This window comes from Silene latifolia, chromosome 10, assembly GCF_048544455.1.
Source record: "Silene latifolia isolate original U9 population chromosome 10, ASM4854445v1, whole genome shotgun sequence".
In the NCBI taxonomy this organism is placed as follows: domain Eukaryota; kingdom Viridiplantae; phylum Streptophyta; class Magnoliopsida; order Caryophyllales; family Caryophyllaceae; genus Silene; species Silene latifolia.
The window spans coordinates 6,370,388-6,390,905 of NC_133535.1; positions in this window are offsets into that span (position 1 = coordinate 6,370,388).

The window sequence follows — 20,518 nt, forward strand, 5'->3', positions numbered from 1 at the left end:
TTAAGCCTCAAATAACGAGCTTCTAACACATTTTAACACTATTTTCACGATAACCCGAGGATCGGCGAATGCTGGTTTGTGGCACACCGTCACCCCCAAATGTCTTCCGTTGGTACTCCAACTTTGCGTGGCCACTATATCTGATACGAGGAACTTTCTATGAGATTTCCGGAGAATTTTGTTCCGGGACCTCGGAATCCCGAAAAACCGTGTATTATACACTTCAATTTGAGCCGTTTGGAAGGTTGTACCGGACCCTGTTTCCTTTTCTCCCTGTTTTTCAATCACGCGTCCGAGCTCGTTTCAGGAATTAACATGTTCGATTTCAGCCTCAAATAACGAGCTTCTAACACATTTTTCTTGATAACCCGAGGATCAGCGAATGCTGGTTTGTGGCATACCGACACCCCCAAACATCTTTCGTTGGTACTCAAACTTTGCGTGACCGCTTTATCTGACACGAGGAACTTTCTATGTGATTTCCGGAGAATTTTGTTCCGGGACCCCGGAATCCCGAAAAACCGTGTATTACACTTCAATTTGAGCCGTTCGGAAGGTCGTACCGGACCCTGTTTCTTTTTCTTCCTATTTTTCAATCACGGGTCCGAGCTCGTTTCAGGAATTAACATGATCGATTTCAACCTCAAATAACGAGCTTGTAACACATTTTAACACATTTTTCACGATAACCCGAGGATCGGCGAATGCTGGTTTGTGGCACACCGGCCACCCCAAATGTCTTCCGTTGGTACTCAAACTTTGCGTGGCCGCTTTATCTGACACGAGGAATTTTCTATGTGATTTCCGGAGAATTTTGTTCCGGGACCCCGGAATCCCGAAAAACCGTGTCATATACATTTCAATTTGAGCCGTTCGGAAGGTCGTACCGGACCCATTTTCATTTTCTCCCTGTTTCTAAATCACGCGTTCGAGTTTGTTTCAGGAATTAACATATTCGATTTCAGCCTCAAATAACGAGCTTTTAACACATTTTAACACATTTTTCACGATAACCCGAGGATCGGCGAATGCTGGTTTGTGGCACACCGTCACCCCCAGATGTCTTCCGTTGGTACTCCAACTTTGCGTGGCCACTATATCTGATACGAGGAACTTTCTATGAGATTTCCGGAGAATTTTGTTCTGGGACCTCGGAATCCCGAAAAACCGTGTATTATACACTTCAATTTGAGCCGTTTGGAAGGTTGTACCGGACCCTGTTTCCTTTTCTCCCTGTTTTTCAATCACGCGTCCGAGCTCGTTTCAGAAATTAACATGTTCGATTTCAGCCTCAAATAACGAGCTTCTAACACATTTTTCTTGATAACCCGAGGATCAGCGAATGCTGGTTTGTGGCATACCGACACCCCCAAACATCTTTCGTTGGTACTCAAACTTTGCGTGACCACTTTATCTGACACGAGGAACTTTCTATGTGATTTCCGGAGAATTTTGTTCCGGGACCCCGGAATCCCGAAAAACCGTGTATTACACTTCAATTTGAGCCGTTCGGAAGGTCGTACCGGACCCTGTTTCTTTTTCTCCCTATTTTTCAATCACGGGTCCGAGCTCGTTTCAGGAATTAACATGATCGATTTCAACCTCAAATAACGAGCTTGTAACACATTTTAACACATTTTTCACGATAACCCGAGGATCGGCGAATGCTGGTTTGTGGCACACCGGCCACCCCAAATGTCTTCCGTTGGTACTCAAACTTTGCGTGGCCGCTTTATCTGACACGAGGAAATTTCTATGTGATTTCCGGAGAATTTTGTTCCGGGACCCCGGAATCCCGAAAAACCGTGTCATATACATTTCAATTTGAGCCGTTCGGAAGGTCGTACCAAACCTGTTTCTTTTTCTCCCTGTTTTTCAATCACACGTCCGAGCCCATTTCAGGAATTAACATGTTCGATTTCAGCCTCAAATAACGAGCTTTTAACACATTTTAACACATTTTTCACGATAACCCGGGGAACGGCGAATGCTGGTTTGTGGCACACCGACACCCAAAAAGTTCTTCCGTTGGTACTCAAACTTTGCGTGGCCGCTTTATCTGACACGAGGAACTTTCTATGTGATTTCCGGAGAATTTTGTTTCCGGGACCCCGGAATCCCGAAAAACCGTGTATTATACACTTCAATTTGAGCCGTTCGAAGGTCGTACCGGACCCTGTTTCTTTTTCTCCCGGTTTTTCAATCACGCGCCCGAGCTCATTTCAAGAATTAACATGTTCAATTTAAGCCTCAAAAAACGAGCTTCTAACACATTTTAACACTATTTTCACGATAACCCGAGGATCGGCGAATGCTCGTTTGTGGCACACCGGCACCCCCAGATGTCTTCCGTTGGTACTCAAACTTTGCGTGGCCGCTTTATCTGACACGAGAAACTTTCTATGTGATTTCCGGAGAATTTTGTTCCGGGATCCCGGAATCCCGAAAAACCGTGTTTCTTTTGAGCCTTTCGGAAGGTCATACCGGACCCTGTTTCTTTTTCTCCCTATTTTTCAATCACGCGTCCGAGCTCGTTTCAGGAATTAACATGTTCGATTTCAGCCTCAAATAACGAGCTTTTAACATATTTTAACACATTTTTCACGATAACCCGGAGATCGGCGAATGCTGGCAATTTGAGCCGTTCGGAAGGTCGTACCGGACCCTGTTTGTTTTTCTCGCTGTTTTTCAATCATCGTCTGAGCTCATTTCAGGAATTAACATGTTCGATTTCAGCCTCAAATAACGAGCTTTTAACATATTTTAACACATTTTTCACGATAACCCGAGGATCGACGAATGCTGGTTTGTGGCACATCGGCACCCCCAAATGTCTTCCGTTAGTACTCAAACTTTGCGTGGCTGCTTTACCTTTAACGAGGAATTTTCTATGTGATTTCCGGAGAATTTTGTTTCGGGACTCCGGAATCCCGAAAAACCGTTTATTATACACTTCAATTTGAGCCGTTCGGAAGGTCGTACCGGACCATGTTTCTTTTGCTCCCTGTTTTTCAATCACTCGTCCGAGCTCATTTGAGGAATTAACATGTTCGATTTCAGCCTCGAATAACAAGCTTTTAACACATTTTAACACATTTTTCACGATAACCCGAGGATGAGCGAATGCTGGTTTGTGGCACACCGGCACCCCCAAACGTCTTCCGTTGTTACTCAAACTTTGCGTGACCGCTTTATCTGACACGAGGAACTTTCTATGTGATTTCTGGAGAATTTTGTTCCGGGACCCCGGAATCCCGAAAAACCGTGTATTACACTTCAATTTGAGCCGTTCGGAAGGTCGTACCGGACCCTGTTTCTTTTTCTCCCTGTTTTTCAATCACGGGTCCGAGCTCGTTTCAGGAATTAACATGATCGATTTCAACCTCAAATAACTAGCTTTTAACACATTTTAACACATTTTTCACGATAACCTGGGATCGGCGAATCTTTGGTTTGTGGCACACCGCACCCCAAAAGTCTTCCGTTGGCACTCAAACTTTGCGTGGCGCTTTATCTCGACACGAGGAACTTTCTATGTGATTTTCCGAGAATTTTGTTCCGGATCCGGAATCCCGAAAAACCGTGTCATATACATTTCAATTTGAGCCGTTCGAAAGGTCGTACCGGACCCAATTTCATTTTCTCCCTGTTTTTTAATCACGCGTCCGAGCTCGTTTCAAAAATTAACATGTTCGATTTAAGCCTCAAATAACGAGCTTCTAACACATTTTAACACTATTTTCACGATAACCCGAGGATCGGCGAATGCTCGTTTGTGGCACACCGCACCCCCAAAAGTCTTCCGTTGGTGCTCAAACTTTGCGTGGCCGCTTTATCCGACACGAGAAACTTTCTATGTGATTTCGGAGAATTTTGTGCGGGACCCCTAATCCCGAAAAACCGTGTATTATACACTTCAATTTGAGCCTTTCGGAAGGTCATATCGGACCCTGTTTCTTTTTCTCCCTGTTTTTCAATCACGCGTCCGAGCTCGTTTCAGGAATTAACATGTTCGATTTCAGCCTCAAATAACGAGCTTTTAACACATTTTAACACATTTTTCACGATAACCCGGGGATCGGCGAATGCTGGTTTGTGGCACACCGGCACCCCAAAAACTCTTCCGTTGGTACTCAAACTTTGCGTGGCCGCTTTATCTGACACGAGGAACCTTCTATGTGATTTCCGGAGAATTTTGTTCCGGGACCCCAGAATCCCGAAAAACCGCTTTATACACTTCAATTTGAGCCGTTCGGAAGGTCGTACCGGACCCCGTTTCTTTTTCTCCCTGTTTTTCAATCACGCGTCCGAGCCCATTTCAGGAATTAACATGTTCGATTTCAGCCTCAAATAACGAGCTTTAACACATTTTAACACATTTTTCACGATAACCCGAGGATCGACGAATGCTGGTTTGTGGCACACCGGCACCCCAAAAAGTCTTTCGTTGGTACTCAAACTTTGCGTGGCCGCTTTATCTGACACAAGGAACTCTCTATGTGATTTCCGGAGAATTTTGTTCCGGGACCCCGGAATCCCGAAAAACCGTGTATTATACACTTCAATTTGACCGTTCGGAAGGCGTACCGGACCCTGTTTCTTTTTCTCCCTGTTTTCCAATCACGCGTCCGAGCCCATTTCAGGAATTAACATGTTCGATTTCAGCCTCAAATAACGAGCTTTTAACACATTTTAACACATTTTTCACGATAACCCGGGGATCGGCGAATGCTGGTTTGTGGCACACCGGCACCCCAAAAAGTCTTCCGTTGGTACTCAAATTTTGCGTGACCGCTTTATCTGACACGAGGAACTTTCTATGTGATTTTCGGAGAATTTTGTTCCGGGACCCCGGAATTCGAAAAACCGTGTATTATACACTTCAATTTGAGCCGTTCGGAAGGTCGTACCGTACCCTGTTTCTTTTTCTCCCTGTTTTTCAATCACGCGTCCGAGCCCATTTAAGGAATTAACATGTTCGATTTCAGCCTCAAATAACGAGCTTTAACACATTTTAACACATTTTTCACGATAACCCGAGGATCGACGAATGCTAGTTTGTGACACACCGGCACCCCCAAATGTCTTCCGTTAGTACTCAAACTTTGCGTGGCCGCTTTACCTCAAACGAGGAACTTTCTATATGATTTCCGGAGAATTTTGTTCCGGGACCCCGGAATCCGGAAAAACCGTGTATTAAACACTTCAATTTAAGCTGTTCGGAAGGTCGTACCGGACCCTGTCTCTTTTTCTCCTTGTTTTTCAATCACGCGTCTGAGCTCATTTCAGAAATTAACATGTTCGATTTCAGCCTCAAATAACGAGCTTTTAACACATTTTTCATGATAACCCGAGGATCGGCGAATGCTGGTTTGTGGCATACCGGCACCCCCAAATGTCTTCCGTTGGTACTCAAACTTTGCGTGACTGCTTTATCTGACACGAAGAAATTTCTATGTGATTTCCGGAAAATTTTGTTCCGGAATCCCGAAAAATCGTGTATTATACACTTCAATTTAAGCCGTTCGGAAGGTCGTACCGGACCATGTTTCTTTTGCTCCCTGTTTTTCAATCACGCGTCCGAGCTCATTTCAGGAATTAACATGTTCGATTTCAGCCTCAAATAACGAGCTTTTAACACATTTTTCATGATAACCCGAGGATCGGCGAATGCTGGTTTGTGGCACGCCGGCACCCCCAAATGTCTTCCGTTGGTACTGAAACTTTGCGTGGCCGCTTTATCCGACACGAGGAACTTTCTTTGTGATTTCCGGAGAATTTTGTTCCGGGATCCCGGAATCCCGAAAAACCGTGTTTCTTTTGAGCCTTTCGGAAGGTCATACCGGACCCTGTTTCTTTTTCTCCCTATTTTTCAATCACGCGTCCGAGCTCGTTTCAGGAATTAACATGTTCGATTTCGCCTCAAATAACGAGCTTTTAACACATTTTAATATATTTTTCACGATAACCCGGGGATCGGCGAATGCTGGCAATTTGAGCCGTTCGGAAGGTCGTACCGGACCCTGTTTGTTTTTCTCGCTGTTTTTCAATCACGCGTCTGAGCTCATTTCAGGAATTAAAATGTTCGACTTCAGCCTCAAATAACGAGCTTTTAACATATTTTAACACATTTTTCACGATAACCCGAGGATCGACGAATGCTGGTTTGTGGCACATCGGCACCCCCAAATGTCATCCGTTAGTACTCAAACTTTGCGTGGCTGCTTTACCTGAAACGAGGAAATTTCTATGTGATTTCCGGAGAATTTTGTTTCGGGACTCCGGAATCCCGAAAAACCGTTTATTATACACTTCAATTTGAGCCGTTCGGAAGGTCGTACCGGACCATGTTTCTTTTGCTCCCTGTTTTTCAATCACTCGTCCGAGCTCATTTGAGGAATTAACATGTTCGATTTCAGCCTCGAATAACGAGCTTTTAACACATTTTAACACATTTTTCACGATAACCCGAGGATGAGCGAATGCTGGTTTGTGGCACACCGGCACCCCCAAACGTCTTCCGTTGTTACTCAAACTTTGCGTGACCGCTTTATCTGACACGAGGAACTTTCTATGGTATTTATGGAGAATTTTGTTCCGGGACCCCGGAATCCCGAAAAGCCGTGTATTACACTTCAATTTGAGCCGTTCGGAAGGTCGTACCGGACCCTGTTTCTTTTTCTCCCTGTTTTTCAATCACGGGTCCGAGCTCGTTTCAGGAATTAACATGATCGATTTCAACCTCAAATAACTAGCTTTTAACACATTTTAACACATTTTTCACGATAACCCGGGGATCGGCGAATGCTGGTTTGTGGCACACCGGCACTCCAAAAAGTCTTCCGTTGGCACTCAAACTTTGCGTGGCCGCTTTATCTGACACGAGGAACTTTCTATGTGATTTTCCGAGAATTTTGTTCCGGGATCCAGGAATCCCGAAAAACCGTGTCATATACACTTCAATTTGAGCCGTTCGGAAGGTCGTACCGGACCCCGTTTCTTTTTCTCCCTGTTTTTCAATCACGCGTCCGAGCCCATTTCAGGAATTAACATGTTCGATTTAAGCCTCAAATAACGAGCTTCTAACACATTTTAACACTATTTTCACGATAACCCGAGGATCGGCGAATGCTCGTTTGTGGCACACCGGCACCCCCATATGTCTTCCGTTGGTACTCAAACTTTGCGTGGCCGCTTTATCTGACACGAGAAACTTTCTATGTGATTTCCGGAGAATTTTGTGCCGGGACCCCGGAATCCCGGAAAACCGTGTATTATACACTTCAATTTGAGCCTTTCGGAAGGTCATATCAAACCCTGTTTCTTTTTCTCCCTGTTTTTCAATCACGCGTCCGAGCTCGTTTCAGGAATTAACATGTTCGATTTCAGCCTCAAATAACGAGCTTTTAACACATTTTAACACATTTTTCACGATAACCCGGGGATCGGCGAATGCTGGTTTGTGGCACACCGGCACCCCAAAAATTCTTCCGTTGGTACTCAAATTTTGCGTGACCGCTTTATCTGACACGAGGAACTTTCTATGTGATTTTCGGATAATTTTGTTCCGGGACCCCGGAATTCGAAAAACCGTGTATTATACACTTCAATTTGAGCCGTTCGGAAGGTCGTACCGTACCATGTTTCTTTTTCTCCTTGTTTTTCAATCACGCGTCCGAGCTTATTTCAGGAATTAACATGTTCGGTTTCAGCCTCAAATAACGAGCTTTAACACATTTTAACACATTTTTCACGATAACCCGAGGATCGACGAAAGCTAGTTTGTGACACACCGGCACCCCCAAATGTCTTCCGTTAGTACTCAAACTTTGCGTGGCCGCTTTTCCTCAAACGAGGAACTTTCTATATGATTTCCGGAGAATTTTGTTCCGGGACCCCGGAATCCGGAAAAACCGTGTATTAAACACTTCAATTTGAGCCGTTCGGAAGGTCGTACCGGACCCTGTCTCTTTTTCTCCTTGTTTTTCAATCACGCGTCTGAGCTCATTTCAGAAATTAACATGTTCGATTTCAGCCTCAAATAACGAGCTTTTAACACATTTTTCATGATAACCCGAGGATCGGCGAATGCTGGTTTGTGGCATACCGGCACCCCCAAATGTCTTCCGTTGGTACTCAAACTTTGCGTGACTGCTTTATCTGACACGAAGAACTTTCTATGTGATTTCCGGAAAATTTTGTTCCGCACCCTAATCCCGAAAATCGTGTATTATACACTTCAATTTAAGCCGTTCGGAAGGTCGTACCGGACCATATTTCTTTTGCTCCCTGTTTTTCAATCACGCGTCCGAGCTCATTTCAGGAATTAACATGTTCGATTTCAGCCTCAAATAACGACCTTTTAACACATTTTTCATGATAACCCGAGGATCGGCGAATGCTGGTTTGTGGCACGCCAGTACCCCCAAATGTCTTCCGTTGGTACTGAAACTTTGCGTGGCCGCTTTATCCGACACGAGGAACTTTCTATGTGATTTTCGGAGAATTTCTTTCCGGGGCCCCGGAATCCCGAAAAACCGTGTATTATACACTTCAATTTAAGCCGTTCGGAAGGTCGTACCGGACCCTGTTTCTTTCTCTCCCTGTTTTTGAATCACGCGTTCGAGCTTGTTTCAGGAATTAACATGTTCGATTTCAGCCTCAAATAACGAGCTTCTAACACATTTTAACACATTTTTCACGATAACCCGAGGATCGGCGAATGCTGGTTTGTGGCACACCGGAACCCCCAAATGTCTTCCGTTGGTACTCAAACTTTGCGTGGCCGCTTTATCTGACACAAGGAACTTTCTATGTGATTTCCGAAAATTTTTGTTCCGGGACCCCGGAATTCCGAAAAACCGTGTATTATACACTTCAATTTGAGCCGTTCGGAAGGTCGTACCGGACCCTGTTTGTTTTTCTCGCTGTTTTTCAATCACGCGTCCGAGCTCATTTCAGGAATTAACATGTTCGATTTCAGCCTCAAATAACGAGCTTTTAACATATTTTAACACATTTTTCACGATAACCCGAGGATCGACGAATGCTGGTTTGTGGCACATCGGCACCCCCAAATGTCTTCCATTAGTACTCAAACTTTGCGTGGCTGCTTTACCTGAAACGAGGAACTTTCTATGTGATTTCCGGAGAATTTTATTTCGGGACTCCGGAATCCCGAAAAACCGTTTATTATACACTTCAATTTGAGCCGTTCGGAAGGTCGTACCGGACCATGTTTCTTTTGCTCCCTGTTTTTCAATCACTCGTCCGAGCTCATTTGAGGAATTAACATGTTCGATTTCAGCCTCGAATAACGAGCTTTTAACACATTTTAACACATTTTTCACGATAACCCGAGGATCAGCGAATGCTGGTTTGTGGCACACCGGCACCCCCAAACGTCTTCCGTTGGTACTCAAACTTTGCGTGACCGCTTTATCTGACACGAGGAACTTTCTATGTGATTTCTGGAGAATTTTGTTCCGGACCCCTAATCCAAAAACCGTGTATTACACTTCAAATTGAGCCGTTCGGAAGGTCGTACATCGACCACTTTTTTTTCTCCCTGTTTTTCAATCACGGGTCCGAGCTCGTTTCAGGAATTAACATGATCGATTTCAACCTCAAATAACTAGCTTTTAACACATTTTAACACATTTTTCACGATAACCCGGGGATCGGCGAATGCTGGTTTGTGGCACACCGGCACCCCAAAAAGTCTTCCGTTGGCACTCAAACTTTGCGTGGCCGCTTTATCTGACACGAGGAACTTTCTATGTGATTTTCGAGAATTTTGTTCCGGATCCGGAATCCCGAAAAACCGTGTCATATACATTTCAATTTGAGCCGTTCGAAAGGTCGTACCGGACCCAATTTCATTTTCTCCCTGTTTTTCAATCACGCGTCCGAGCTCGTTTCAAAAATTAACATGTTCGATTTAAGCCTCAAATAACGAGCTTCTAACACATTTTAACACTATTTTCACGATAACCCGAGGATCGGCGAATGCTCGTTTGTGGCACACCGGCACCCCCATATGTCTTCCGTTGGTACTCAAACTTTGCGTGGCCGCTTTATCTGACACGAGAAACTTTCTATGTGATTTCCGGAGAATTTTGTGCCGGGACCCCGGAATCCCGAAAAACCGTGTATTATACACTTCAATATGAGCCTTTCGGAAGGTCATATCGGACCCTGTTTCTTTTTCTCCCTGTTTTTCAATCACGCGTCCGAGCTCATTTCAGGAATTAACATGTTCGATTTCAGCCTCAAATACAAGCTTTTAACACATTTTAACACATTTTTCACGATAACCCGGGGATCGGCGAATGCTGGTTTGTGGCACACCGGCACCCCAAAAACTCTTCCGTTGGTACTCAAACTTTGCGTGGCCGCTTTATCTGACACGAGGAACCTTCTATGTGATTTCCGGAGAATTTTGTTCCGGGACCCCAGAATCCCGAAAAACCGTGTATTATACACTTCAATTTGAGCCGTTCGGAAGGTCGTACCGGACCCTGTTTGTTTTTCTCCCTGTTTTTCAATCACGCGTCCTAGCCCATTTCAGGAATTAACATGTTCGATTTAAGCCTCAAATAACGAGCTTTTAACACATTTTAACACATTTTTCACGATAACCTCGGGATCGGCGAATGCTGGTTTGTGGCACACCGGCACCCCAAAAAGTCTTTCGTTGGTACTCAAACTTTGCGTGGCCGCTTTATCTGACACAAGGAACTCTCTATGTGATTTCCGGAGAATTTTGTTCCGGGACCCCGGAATCCCGAAAAACCGTGTATTATACACTTCAATTTGACCGTTCGGAAGGTCGTACCGGACTCTATTTCTTTTTCTCCCTGTTTTTCAATCACGCGTCCGAGCCCATTTCAGGAATTAACATGTTCGATTTCAGCCTCAAATAACGAGCTTTTAACACATTTTAACACATTTTTCATGATAACCCGGGGATCGGCGAATGCTGGTTTGTGGCACACCGGCACCCCAAAAAGTCTTCCGTTGGTACTCAAATTTTGCGTGACCGCTTTATCTGACACGAGGAACTTTCTATGTGATTTTCGGAGAATTTTGTTCCGGACCCCGACCAAAACCGTGTATTATACACTTCAATTTGAGCCGTTCGGAAGGTCGTACACTGCACTGTTTCTTTTTCTCCCTGTTTTTCAATCACGCGTCCGAGCTTATTTCAGGAATTAACATGTTCGGTTTCAGCCTCAAATAACGAGCTTTAACACATTTTAACACATTTTTCACGATAACCCGAGGATCGACGAATGCTAGTTTGTGACACACCGGCACCCCCAAATGTCTTCCGTTAGTACTCAAACTTTGCGTGGCCGCTTTTCCTCAAACGAGGAACTTTCTATATGATTTCCGGAGAATTTTGTTCCGGACCCCTAATCCGGAAAACCGTGTATTAAACACTTCAATTTGAGCCGTTCGGAAGGTCGTCTGACCGACCACGTCTCTTTTTCTCCCTGTTTTTCAATCACGCGTCCGAGCTCATTTCGTAAATTAACATGTTCCATTTCAGCCTCAAATAACGAGCTTTTAACACATTTTTCATGATAACCCGAGGATCGTAATCTTGGTTTGTGGCACACCGGCACCCCCAAACGTCTTCCGTTGGTACTCAAACTTTGCGTGACCGCTTTATCGACACGAGGAACTTTCTATGTGATTTCTGAGAATTTTGTTCCGGACCCCGAATCCCGAAAACCGTGTATTATACACTTCAATTTGAGCCGTTCGGAAGGTCGTACCGGACCCTGTTTCTTTTTCTCCCTGTTTTTCAATCACGGGTCCGAGCTCGTTTCAGGAATTAACATGATCGATTTCAACCTCAAATAACTAGCTTTTAACACATTTTAACACATTTTTCACGATAACCCGGGGATCGGCGAATCTTTGGTTTGTGGCACACCGCACCCCAAAAAGTCTTCCGTTGGCACTCAAACTTTGCGTGGCCGCTTTTTCTGACACGAGGAACTTTCTATGTGATTTTCGGAGAATTTTGTTCCGGGATCCAGGAATCCCGAAAAACCGTGTCATATACATTTCAATTTGAGCCGTTCGAAAGGTCGTACCGGACCCAATTTCATTTTCTCCCTGTTTTTCAATCACGCGTCCGAGCTCGTTTCAAAAATTAACATGTTCGATTTAAGCCTCAAATAACGAGCTTCTAACACATTTTAACACTATTTTCACGATAACCCTAGGATCGGCGAATGCTCGTTTGTGGCACACCGGCACCCCCATATGTCTTCCGTTGGTACTCAAACTTTGCGTGGCCGCTTTATCTGACACGAGAAACTTTCTATGTGATTTCCGGAGAATTTTGTGCCGGGACCCCTAATCCCGAAACCGTTTATTATACACTTCAATATGAGCCTTTCGGAAGGTCATATCGGACCCTGTTTCTTTTTCTCCCTGTTTTTCAATCACGCGTCCGAGCTCGTTTCAGGAATTAACATGTTCGATTTCAGCCTCAAATACAAGCTTTTAACACATTTTTCACGATAACCCGGGGATCGGCGAATGCTGGTTTGTGGCACACCGGCACCCCAAAAACTCTTCCGTTGGTACTCAAACTTTGCGTGGCCGCTTTATCTGACACGAGGAACCTTCTATGTGATTTCCGGAGAATTTTGTTCCGGGACCCCGAAAAACCGTGTATTATACACTTCAATTTGAGCCGTTCGGAAGGTCGTACCGGACCCTGTTTCTTTTTCTCCCTGTTTTTCAATCACGCGTCCGAGCCCATTTCAGGAATTAACAAGTTCGAGTTAAGCCTCAAATAACGAGCTTTTAACACATTTTAACACATTTTTCACGATAACCTCGGGATCGGCGAATGCTGGTTTGTGGCACACCGGCACCCCAAAAAGTCTTTCGTTGGTACTCAAACTTTGCGTGGCCGCTTTATCTGACACAAGGAACTCTCTATGTGATTTCCGGAGAATTTTGTTCCGGGACCCCGGAATCCCGAAAAACCGTGTATTATACACTTCAATTTGATCCGTTCGGAAGGTCGTACCGGACCCTGTTTCTTTTTCTCCCTGTTTTTCAATCACGCGTCCGAGCCCATTTCAGGAATTAACATGTTCGATTTCAGCCTCAAATAACGAGCTTTTAACACATTTTAACACATTTTTCACGATAACCCGGGGATCGGCGAATGCTGGTTTGTGGCACACCGGCACCCCAAAAAGTCTTCCGTTGGTACTCAAATTTTGCGTGACCGCTTTATCTGACACGAGGAACTTTCTATGTGATTTTCGGAGAATTTTGTTCCGGGACCCCGGAATTCGAAAAACCGTGTATTATACACTTCAATTTGAGCCGTTCGGAAGGTCGTACCGTACCCTGTTTCTTTTTCTCCCTGTTTTTCAATCACGCGTCCGAGCTTATTTCAGGAATTAACATGTTCGGTTTCAGCCTCAAATAACGAGCTTTAACACATTTTAACACATTTTTCACGATAACCCGAGGATCGACGAATGCTAGTTTGTGACACACCGGCACCCCCAAATGTCTTCCGTTAGTACTCAAACTTTGCGAGGCCGCTTTTCCTCAAACGAGGAACTTTCTATATGATTTCCGGAGAATTTTGTTCCGGGACCCCGGAATCCGGCAAAACCGTGTATTAAACACTTCAATTTGAGCCGTTCGGAAGGTCGTACCGGACCCTGTCTCTTTTTCTCCTTGTTTTTCAATCACGCGTCTGAGCTCATTTCAGAAATTAACATGTTCGATTTCAGCCTCAAATAACGAGCTTTTAACACATTTTTCATGATAACCCGAGGATCGGCGAATGCTGGTTTGGGGCATACCGGCACCCCCAAATGTCTTCCGTTGGTACTCAAACTTTGCGTGACTGCTTTATCTGACACGAAGAACTTTCTATGTGATTTCCGGAAAATTTTGTCCCGGCACCCCGGAATCCCGAAAAATCGTGTATTATACACTTCAATTTAAGCCGTTCGGAAGGTCGTACCGGACCATGTTTCTTTTGCTCCCTGTTTTTCAATCACGCGTCCGAGCTCATTTCAGGAATTAACATGTTCGATTTCAGCCTCAAATAACGAGCTTTTAACACATTTTTCATGATAACCCGACGATCGACGAATGCTGGTTTGTGGCACACCGGCACCCCCAAATGTCTTCCGTTGGTACTGAAACTTTGCGTGGCCGCTTTATCCGACACGAGGAACTTTCTATGTGATTTCCGGAGAATTTCTTTCCGGGACCCCGGAATCCCGAAAAACCGTGTATTATACACTTCAATTTAAGCCGTTCGGAAGGTCGTACCGGACCCTGTTTCTTTCTCTCCCTGTTTTTGAATCACGCGTTCGAGCTCGTTTCAGGAATTAACATGTTCGATTTCAGCCTCAAATAACGAGCTTCTAACACATTTTAACACATTTTTCACGATAACCCGAGGATCGGCGAATGCTGGTTTGTGGCACACCGGAACCCCCAAATGTCTTCCGTTGGTACTCAAACTTTGCGTGGCCGCTTTATCTGACACAAGGAACTTTCTATGTGATTTCCGAAAATTTTTGTTCTGGGACCCCGGAATTCCGAAAAACCGTGTATATGATTATACACTTCAATTTGAGCCGTTCGGAAGGTCGTACCGGACCCAGTTTGTTTTTCTCGCTGTTTTTCAATCACGCGTCCGAGCTCATTTCAGGAATTAACATGTTCGATCTCAGCCTCAAATAACGAGCTTTTAACATATTTTAACACATTTTTCACGATAACCCGAGGATCGACGAATGCTGATTTGTGGCACATCGGCACCCCCAAATGTCTTCCGTTAGTACTCAAACTTTGCGTGGCTGCTTTACCTGAAACGAGGAACTTTCTATGTGATTTCCGGAGAATTTTCTTTCAGGACTCCGGAATCCCGAAAAACCGTTTATTATACACTTCAATTTGAGCCGTTCGGAAGGTCGTACCGGACCATGTTTCTTTTGCTCCCTGTTTTTCAATCACTCGTCCGAGCTCATTTGAGGAATTAACATGTTCGATTTCAGCCTCGAATAACGAGCTTTTAACACATTTTTACACATTTTTCACGATAACCCGAGGATCAGCGAATGCTGGTTTGTGGCACACCGGCACCCCCAAAAGTCTTCCGTTGGTACTCAAACTTTGCGTGACCGCTTTATCTGACACGAGGAACTTTCTATGTGATTTCTGGAGAATTTTGTTCCGGGACCCCGGAATCCCGAAAAACCGTGTATTACACTTCAATTTGAGCCGTTCGGAAGGTCGTGCGGACCACTGTTTCTTTTCTCCTGTTTTTCAATCACGGGTCCGAGCTCGTTTCAGGAATTAACATGATCGATTTCAACCTCAAATAACTAGCTTTTAACACATTTTAACACATTTTTCACGATAACCCGGGGATCGGCGAATGCTGGTTTGTGGCACACCGGCACCCCAAAAAGTCTTCCGTTGGCACTCAAACTTTGCGTGGCCGCTTTATCTGACACGAGGAACTTTCTATGTGATTTTCCGAGAATTTTGTTCCGGGATCCAGGAATCCCGAAAAACCGTGTCATATACATTTCAATTTGAGCCGTTCGAAAGGTCGTACCGGACCCAATTTCATTTTCTCCCTGTTTTTCAATCACGCGTCCGAGCTCGTTTCAAAAATTAACATGTTCGATTTAAGCCTCAAATAACGAGCTTCTAACACATTTTAACACTATTTTCACGATAACCCGAGGATCGGCGAATGCTCGTTTGTGGCACACCGGCACCCCCATATGTCTTCCGTTGGTACTCAAACTTTGCGTGGCCGCTTTATCTGACACGAGAAACTTTCTATGTGATTTCCAGAGAATTTTGTGCCGGGACCCCGGAATCCCGAAAAACCGTGTATTATACACTTCAATTTGAGCCTTTCGGAAGGTCATATCGGACCCTGTTTCTTTTTCTCCCTGCTTTTCAATCACGCGTCCGAGCTCGTTTCAGGAATTAACATGTTCGATTTCAGCCTCAAATAACGAGCTTTTAACACATTTTAACACATTTTTCACGATAACCCGGGGATCGGCGAATGCTGGTTTGTGGCACACCGGCACCCCAAAAAGTCTTTCGTTGGTACTCAAACTTTGCGTGGCCGCTTTATCTGACATAAGGAACTCTCTATGTGATTTCCGGAGAATTTTGTTCCGGGACCCCGTAATCCCGAAAAACCGTGTATTATACACTTCAATTTGACCGTTCGGAAGGTCGTACCAGACCCTGTTTCTTTTTCTCCCTGTTTTTCAATCACGCGTCCGAGCCCATTTCAGGAATTAACATGTTCGATTTCAGCCTCAAATAACGAGCTTTTAACACATTTTAACACATTTTTCACGATAACCCGGGGATCGGCGAATGCTGGTTTGTGGCACACCGGCACCCCAAAATGTCTTCCGTTGGTACTCAAATTTTGCGTGACCGCTTTATCTGACACGAGGAACTTTCTATGTGATTTTCGGAGAATTTTGTTCCGGGACCCCGGAATTCGAAAAACCGTGTATTATACTTCAATTTGAGCCGTTCGGAAGGTCGTACCGGACCCTGTCTCTTTTTCTCCTTGTTTTTCAATCACGCGTCTGAGCTCATTTCAGATATTAACATGTTCGATTTCAGCCTCAAATAACGAGCTTTTAACACATTTTTCATGATAACCCGAGGATCGGCGAATGCTGGTTTGTGGCATACCAGCACCCCCAAATGTCTTCCGTTGGTACTCAAACTTTGCGTGACTGCTTTATCTGACACGAAGAACTTTCTATGTGATTTCCGGAAAATTTTGTCCCGCACTTTAATCCCGAAAAATCGTGTATTATACACTTCAATTTAAGCCGTTCGGAAGGTCGTACCGGACCATGTTTCTTTTGCTCCCTGTTTTTCAATCACGCGTCCGAGCTCATTTCAGGAATTAACATGTTCGATTTCAGCCTCAAATAACGAGCTTTTAACACATTTTTCATGATAACCCGACGATCGGCGAATCTTTGGTTTGGGTACACCGCACCCCCAAATGTCTTCCGTTGGTACTGAAACTTTGCGTGGCCGCTTTATCCGACACGAGGAACTTTCTATGTGATTTCCGGAGAATTTTTTTCCGGGACCCCGGAATCCCGAAAAACCGTGTATTATACACTTCAATTTAAGCCGTTCGGAAGGTCGTGCCGGACCGTTTTCTTTCTCTCCTGTTTTTGAATCACGCGTTCGAGCTCGTTTCAGGAATTAACATGTTCGATTTCAGCCTCAAATAACGAGCTTCTAACACATTTTAACACATTTTTCACGATAACCCGAGGATCGGCGAATGCCGGTTTGTGGCACACCGAACCCCAAATGTCTTCCGTTGGTACTCAAACTTTGCGTGGCCGCTTTATCTGACACAAGGAACTTTCTATGTGATTTCCGAAAATTTTTGTTCTCGGGACCCCTGACTTCAAAAAACCGTGTATATGATTATACACTTCAATTTGAGCCGTTCGAAGGTCGTATCGGACCAGTTTGTTTTTCTCGCTGTTTTTCAATCACGCGTCCGAGCTCATTTCAGGAATTAACATGTTCGATCTCAAATTTCAAATAACGAGCTTTTAACATATTTTAACACATTTTTCACGATAACCCGAGGATCGACGAATGCTTGATTTGTGGCACATCGGCACCCCAAATGTCTTCCGTTAGTACTCAAACTTTGCGTGGTCATGCTTTACAAACGAGGAACTTTCTATGTGATTTCCGGAGAATTTTCTTTCAGACTCGAATCCCGAAAACCGTTTATTATACACTTCAATTTGAGCCGTTCGAAGGTCGTCGACCATGTTTCTTTTGCTCCCTGTTTTTCAATCACTCGTCCGAGCTCATTTGAGGAATTAACATGTTCGATTTCAGCCTCGAATAACGAGCTTTTAACACATTTTACACATTTTTCACGATAACCCGAGGATCGAATGCCGGTTTCAGGGCACACCGCACTCCAAAGTCTTCCGTTGGTACTCAAACTTTGCGTGACCGCTTTATCTGACACGAGGAACTTTCTATGTGATTTCTGGAGAATTTTGTTCCGGACCCCTAATCCCGAAACCGTGTATTACACTTCAATTTGAGCTGTTCGGAAGGTCGTAGCTGACCCTGTTTCTTTTTCTCCCTGTTTTTCAATCACGGTCCGAGCTCGTTCGTGAATTAACATGATCGATTTCAACCTCAAATAACTAGCTTTTAACACATTTTAACACATTTTTCACGATAACCCGGGATCGGCGAATGTCGGTTTGTGGCACACCGCACTTCCAAAATGTCTTCCGTTGGTGCTCAAACTTTGCGTGGCCGCTTTATCCGACACGAGGAACTTTCTATGCGATTTCCGAGAATTTTGTTCCGCGAACCCTAATCCCGAAAACCGTGTATTATACGGTTCAATTTGAGCCGTTCGGAAGGTCGCACCGCACTGTTTCTTTTTCTCCTTGTTTTTCAATCACGCATCCGAGCCCATTTCGAGAATTAACATGTTCGATTTCAGCCTCAAATAACGACCTTTTAACATATTTTTCACGATAACCTCAAATAACGAGCTTTTTAATCACGGATCAATAACTTTGGTTTAGGGCTTTACATGCAAGACCCCCAAATGTCTTCCGTAAGTACTCAAACTTTGCGACGCCGCTTTATCTGACACGAGGTACTTTCTATTTGATTTCCGGAGAATTTTGTTCCGGACCCCTAATCCCGAAAAAACCGTGTATTATACACTTCAATTTCAGCCGTTCGTAAGGTCGTACCGAACCCTGTTTCTTTTTCTCCCTGTTTTTCAATCACGCGTCCGAGCTCATTTCAGGAATTAACATGTTCGATTTCAACCTCAAATAACGAGCTTTTAACACATTTTTCACGATAACCCGAGGATCGGCGAACGCCGGTTTGTGGCACACCTAAGACCCCAAATGTCTTCCGTTGGTACTCAAACTTTGCGTGGCAGCTTTATCTGAAACGAGGCACTTTCTATTTGATTTCCAAGGAATTTTGTTCCGGACCCCTAATCCCGAAACCGTATTATATACACTTCAATTTAAGCCATTCAAGGTCGTATTTGACTCGTTTCTTTTCTCCTGTTTTTCAATCACGCGTCCGATGTCGTTTCAGAATTAACATGTTCGATATCGCCCTCAAATAACGAGCTTTTATCACATTTTAACACATTTTCACGATAACCCGAGGATTGGCGAATGCCGGTTTTGGTACACCCAAGCACCCCCAAATCTCTTCCGTTGGTACTCAAACTTTGCGTGGCCGCTTTATCTCGACACGAGGAACTTTCTATGCGATTTCCGAGAATTTTGTTCCTGGAACCCTAATCCCGAAAACCGTGTATTATACACTTCAATTTGAGCTGCTCGGAAGGTCGCACGACCTGTTTCTTTTTCTCCTTGTTTTTCAATCACGCATCCGAGCCCATTTCGGGAATTAACATGTTCGATTTCCACCAAATAACGAGCTTTTAACATATTTTTCACGATAACCCGAGGATCTGCCGAATGTCCGTTTTGGGTTCACCTACATCTCAAATGTCTTCCGTTGGTACTCAATCTTGCGTGGGTCGTATTATCTCGACACGAGGAACTTTCTGCGTGATTTTCCTGGAGAATTTTGTTCCGGACTCCTAATCCCAAAAACCGTGTATTATACACTTCCAATTTGAGCCGTTCAAAGGTCGATCGACCGCGTTTTCTCCTCATTGCTTTTTCAATCACGCGTTCGAGCTCATTTCGTAAATTAACATGTTCGATTTCGTGCTCAAATAACGAGCTTTAACACATTTTTCACGATAACCCGAGATCTCGACATCGTCGGTTTAGGCATACCGCACCCCAAATGTCTTCCGTTGGTGCTCAAACTTTGCGGGCCGCGATTCAACACGACGAACTTTCTATGTGATTTACTAAAATTTTGTTCCGACCTCGGAATCCCGATAAACCGTGTATTATACACTTCAATTCCGAGCTGCTCGGGAAGGTCGTATCGGACCATGTTTCTTTTTCTCCCTGTTTTTCAATCACGCGTCCGAGCTCATTTCAGGAATTAACATGTTCGATTTCATCCTCAAATAACGAGCTTTTAACACATTTTAACACATTTTTCACGATAACCCGAGGATTGGCGAATGCCGGTTTAGGTAACGGGTATCTCCAATGTCTTTTGTTGGTACAAACTTTGGGCCGCTTTATCCGACACGAGGAACTTTCACATGATTTCTGAGAATTTTGTTCCGCGACCCTGAATCCCGAAAACGTGTATTATACACTTCCAATTTGAACTGCTCAGAAGGTCGACCACTGCTTCTTTTCTCCTTTTTCAATCAATCGCTATCCAGCAGAATTCATTTCGATTTCAGGAATCAACCTTTTTAACATATTTTTCAATTAACTCAAATAACGAGCTTTTAATCACTAATAGCGTCAGGCAATACGTAACTGAA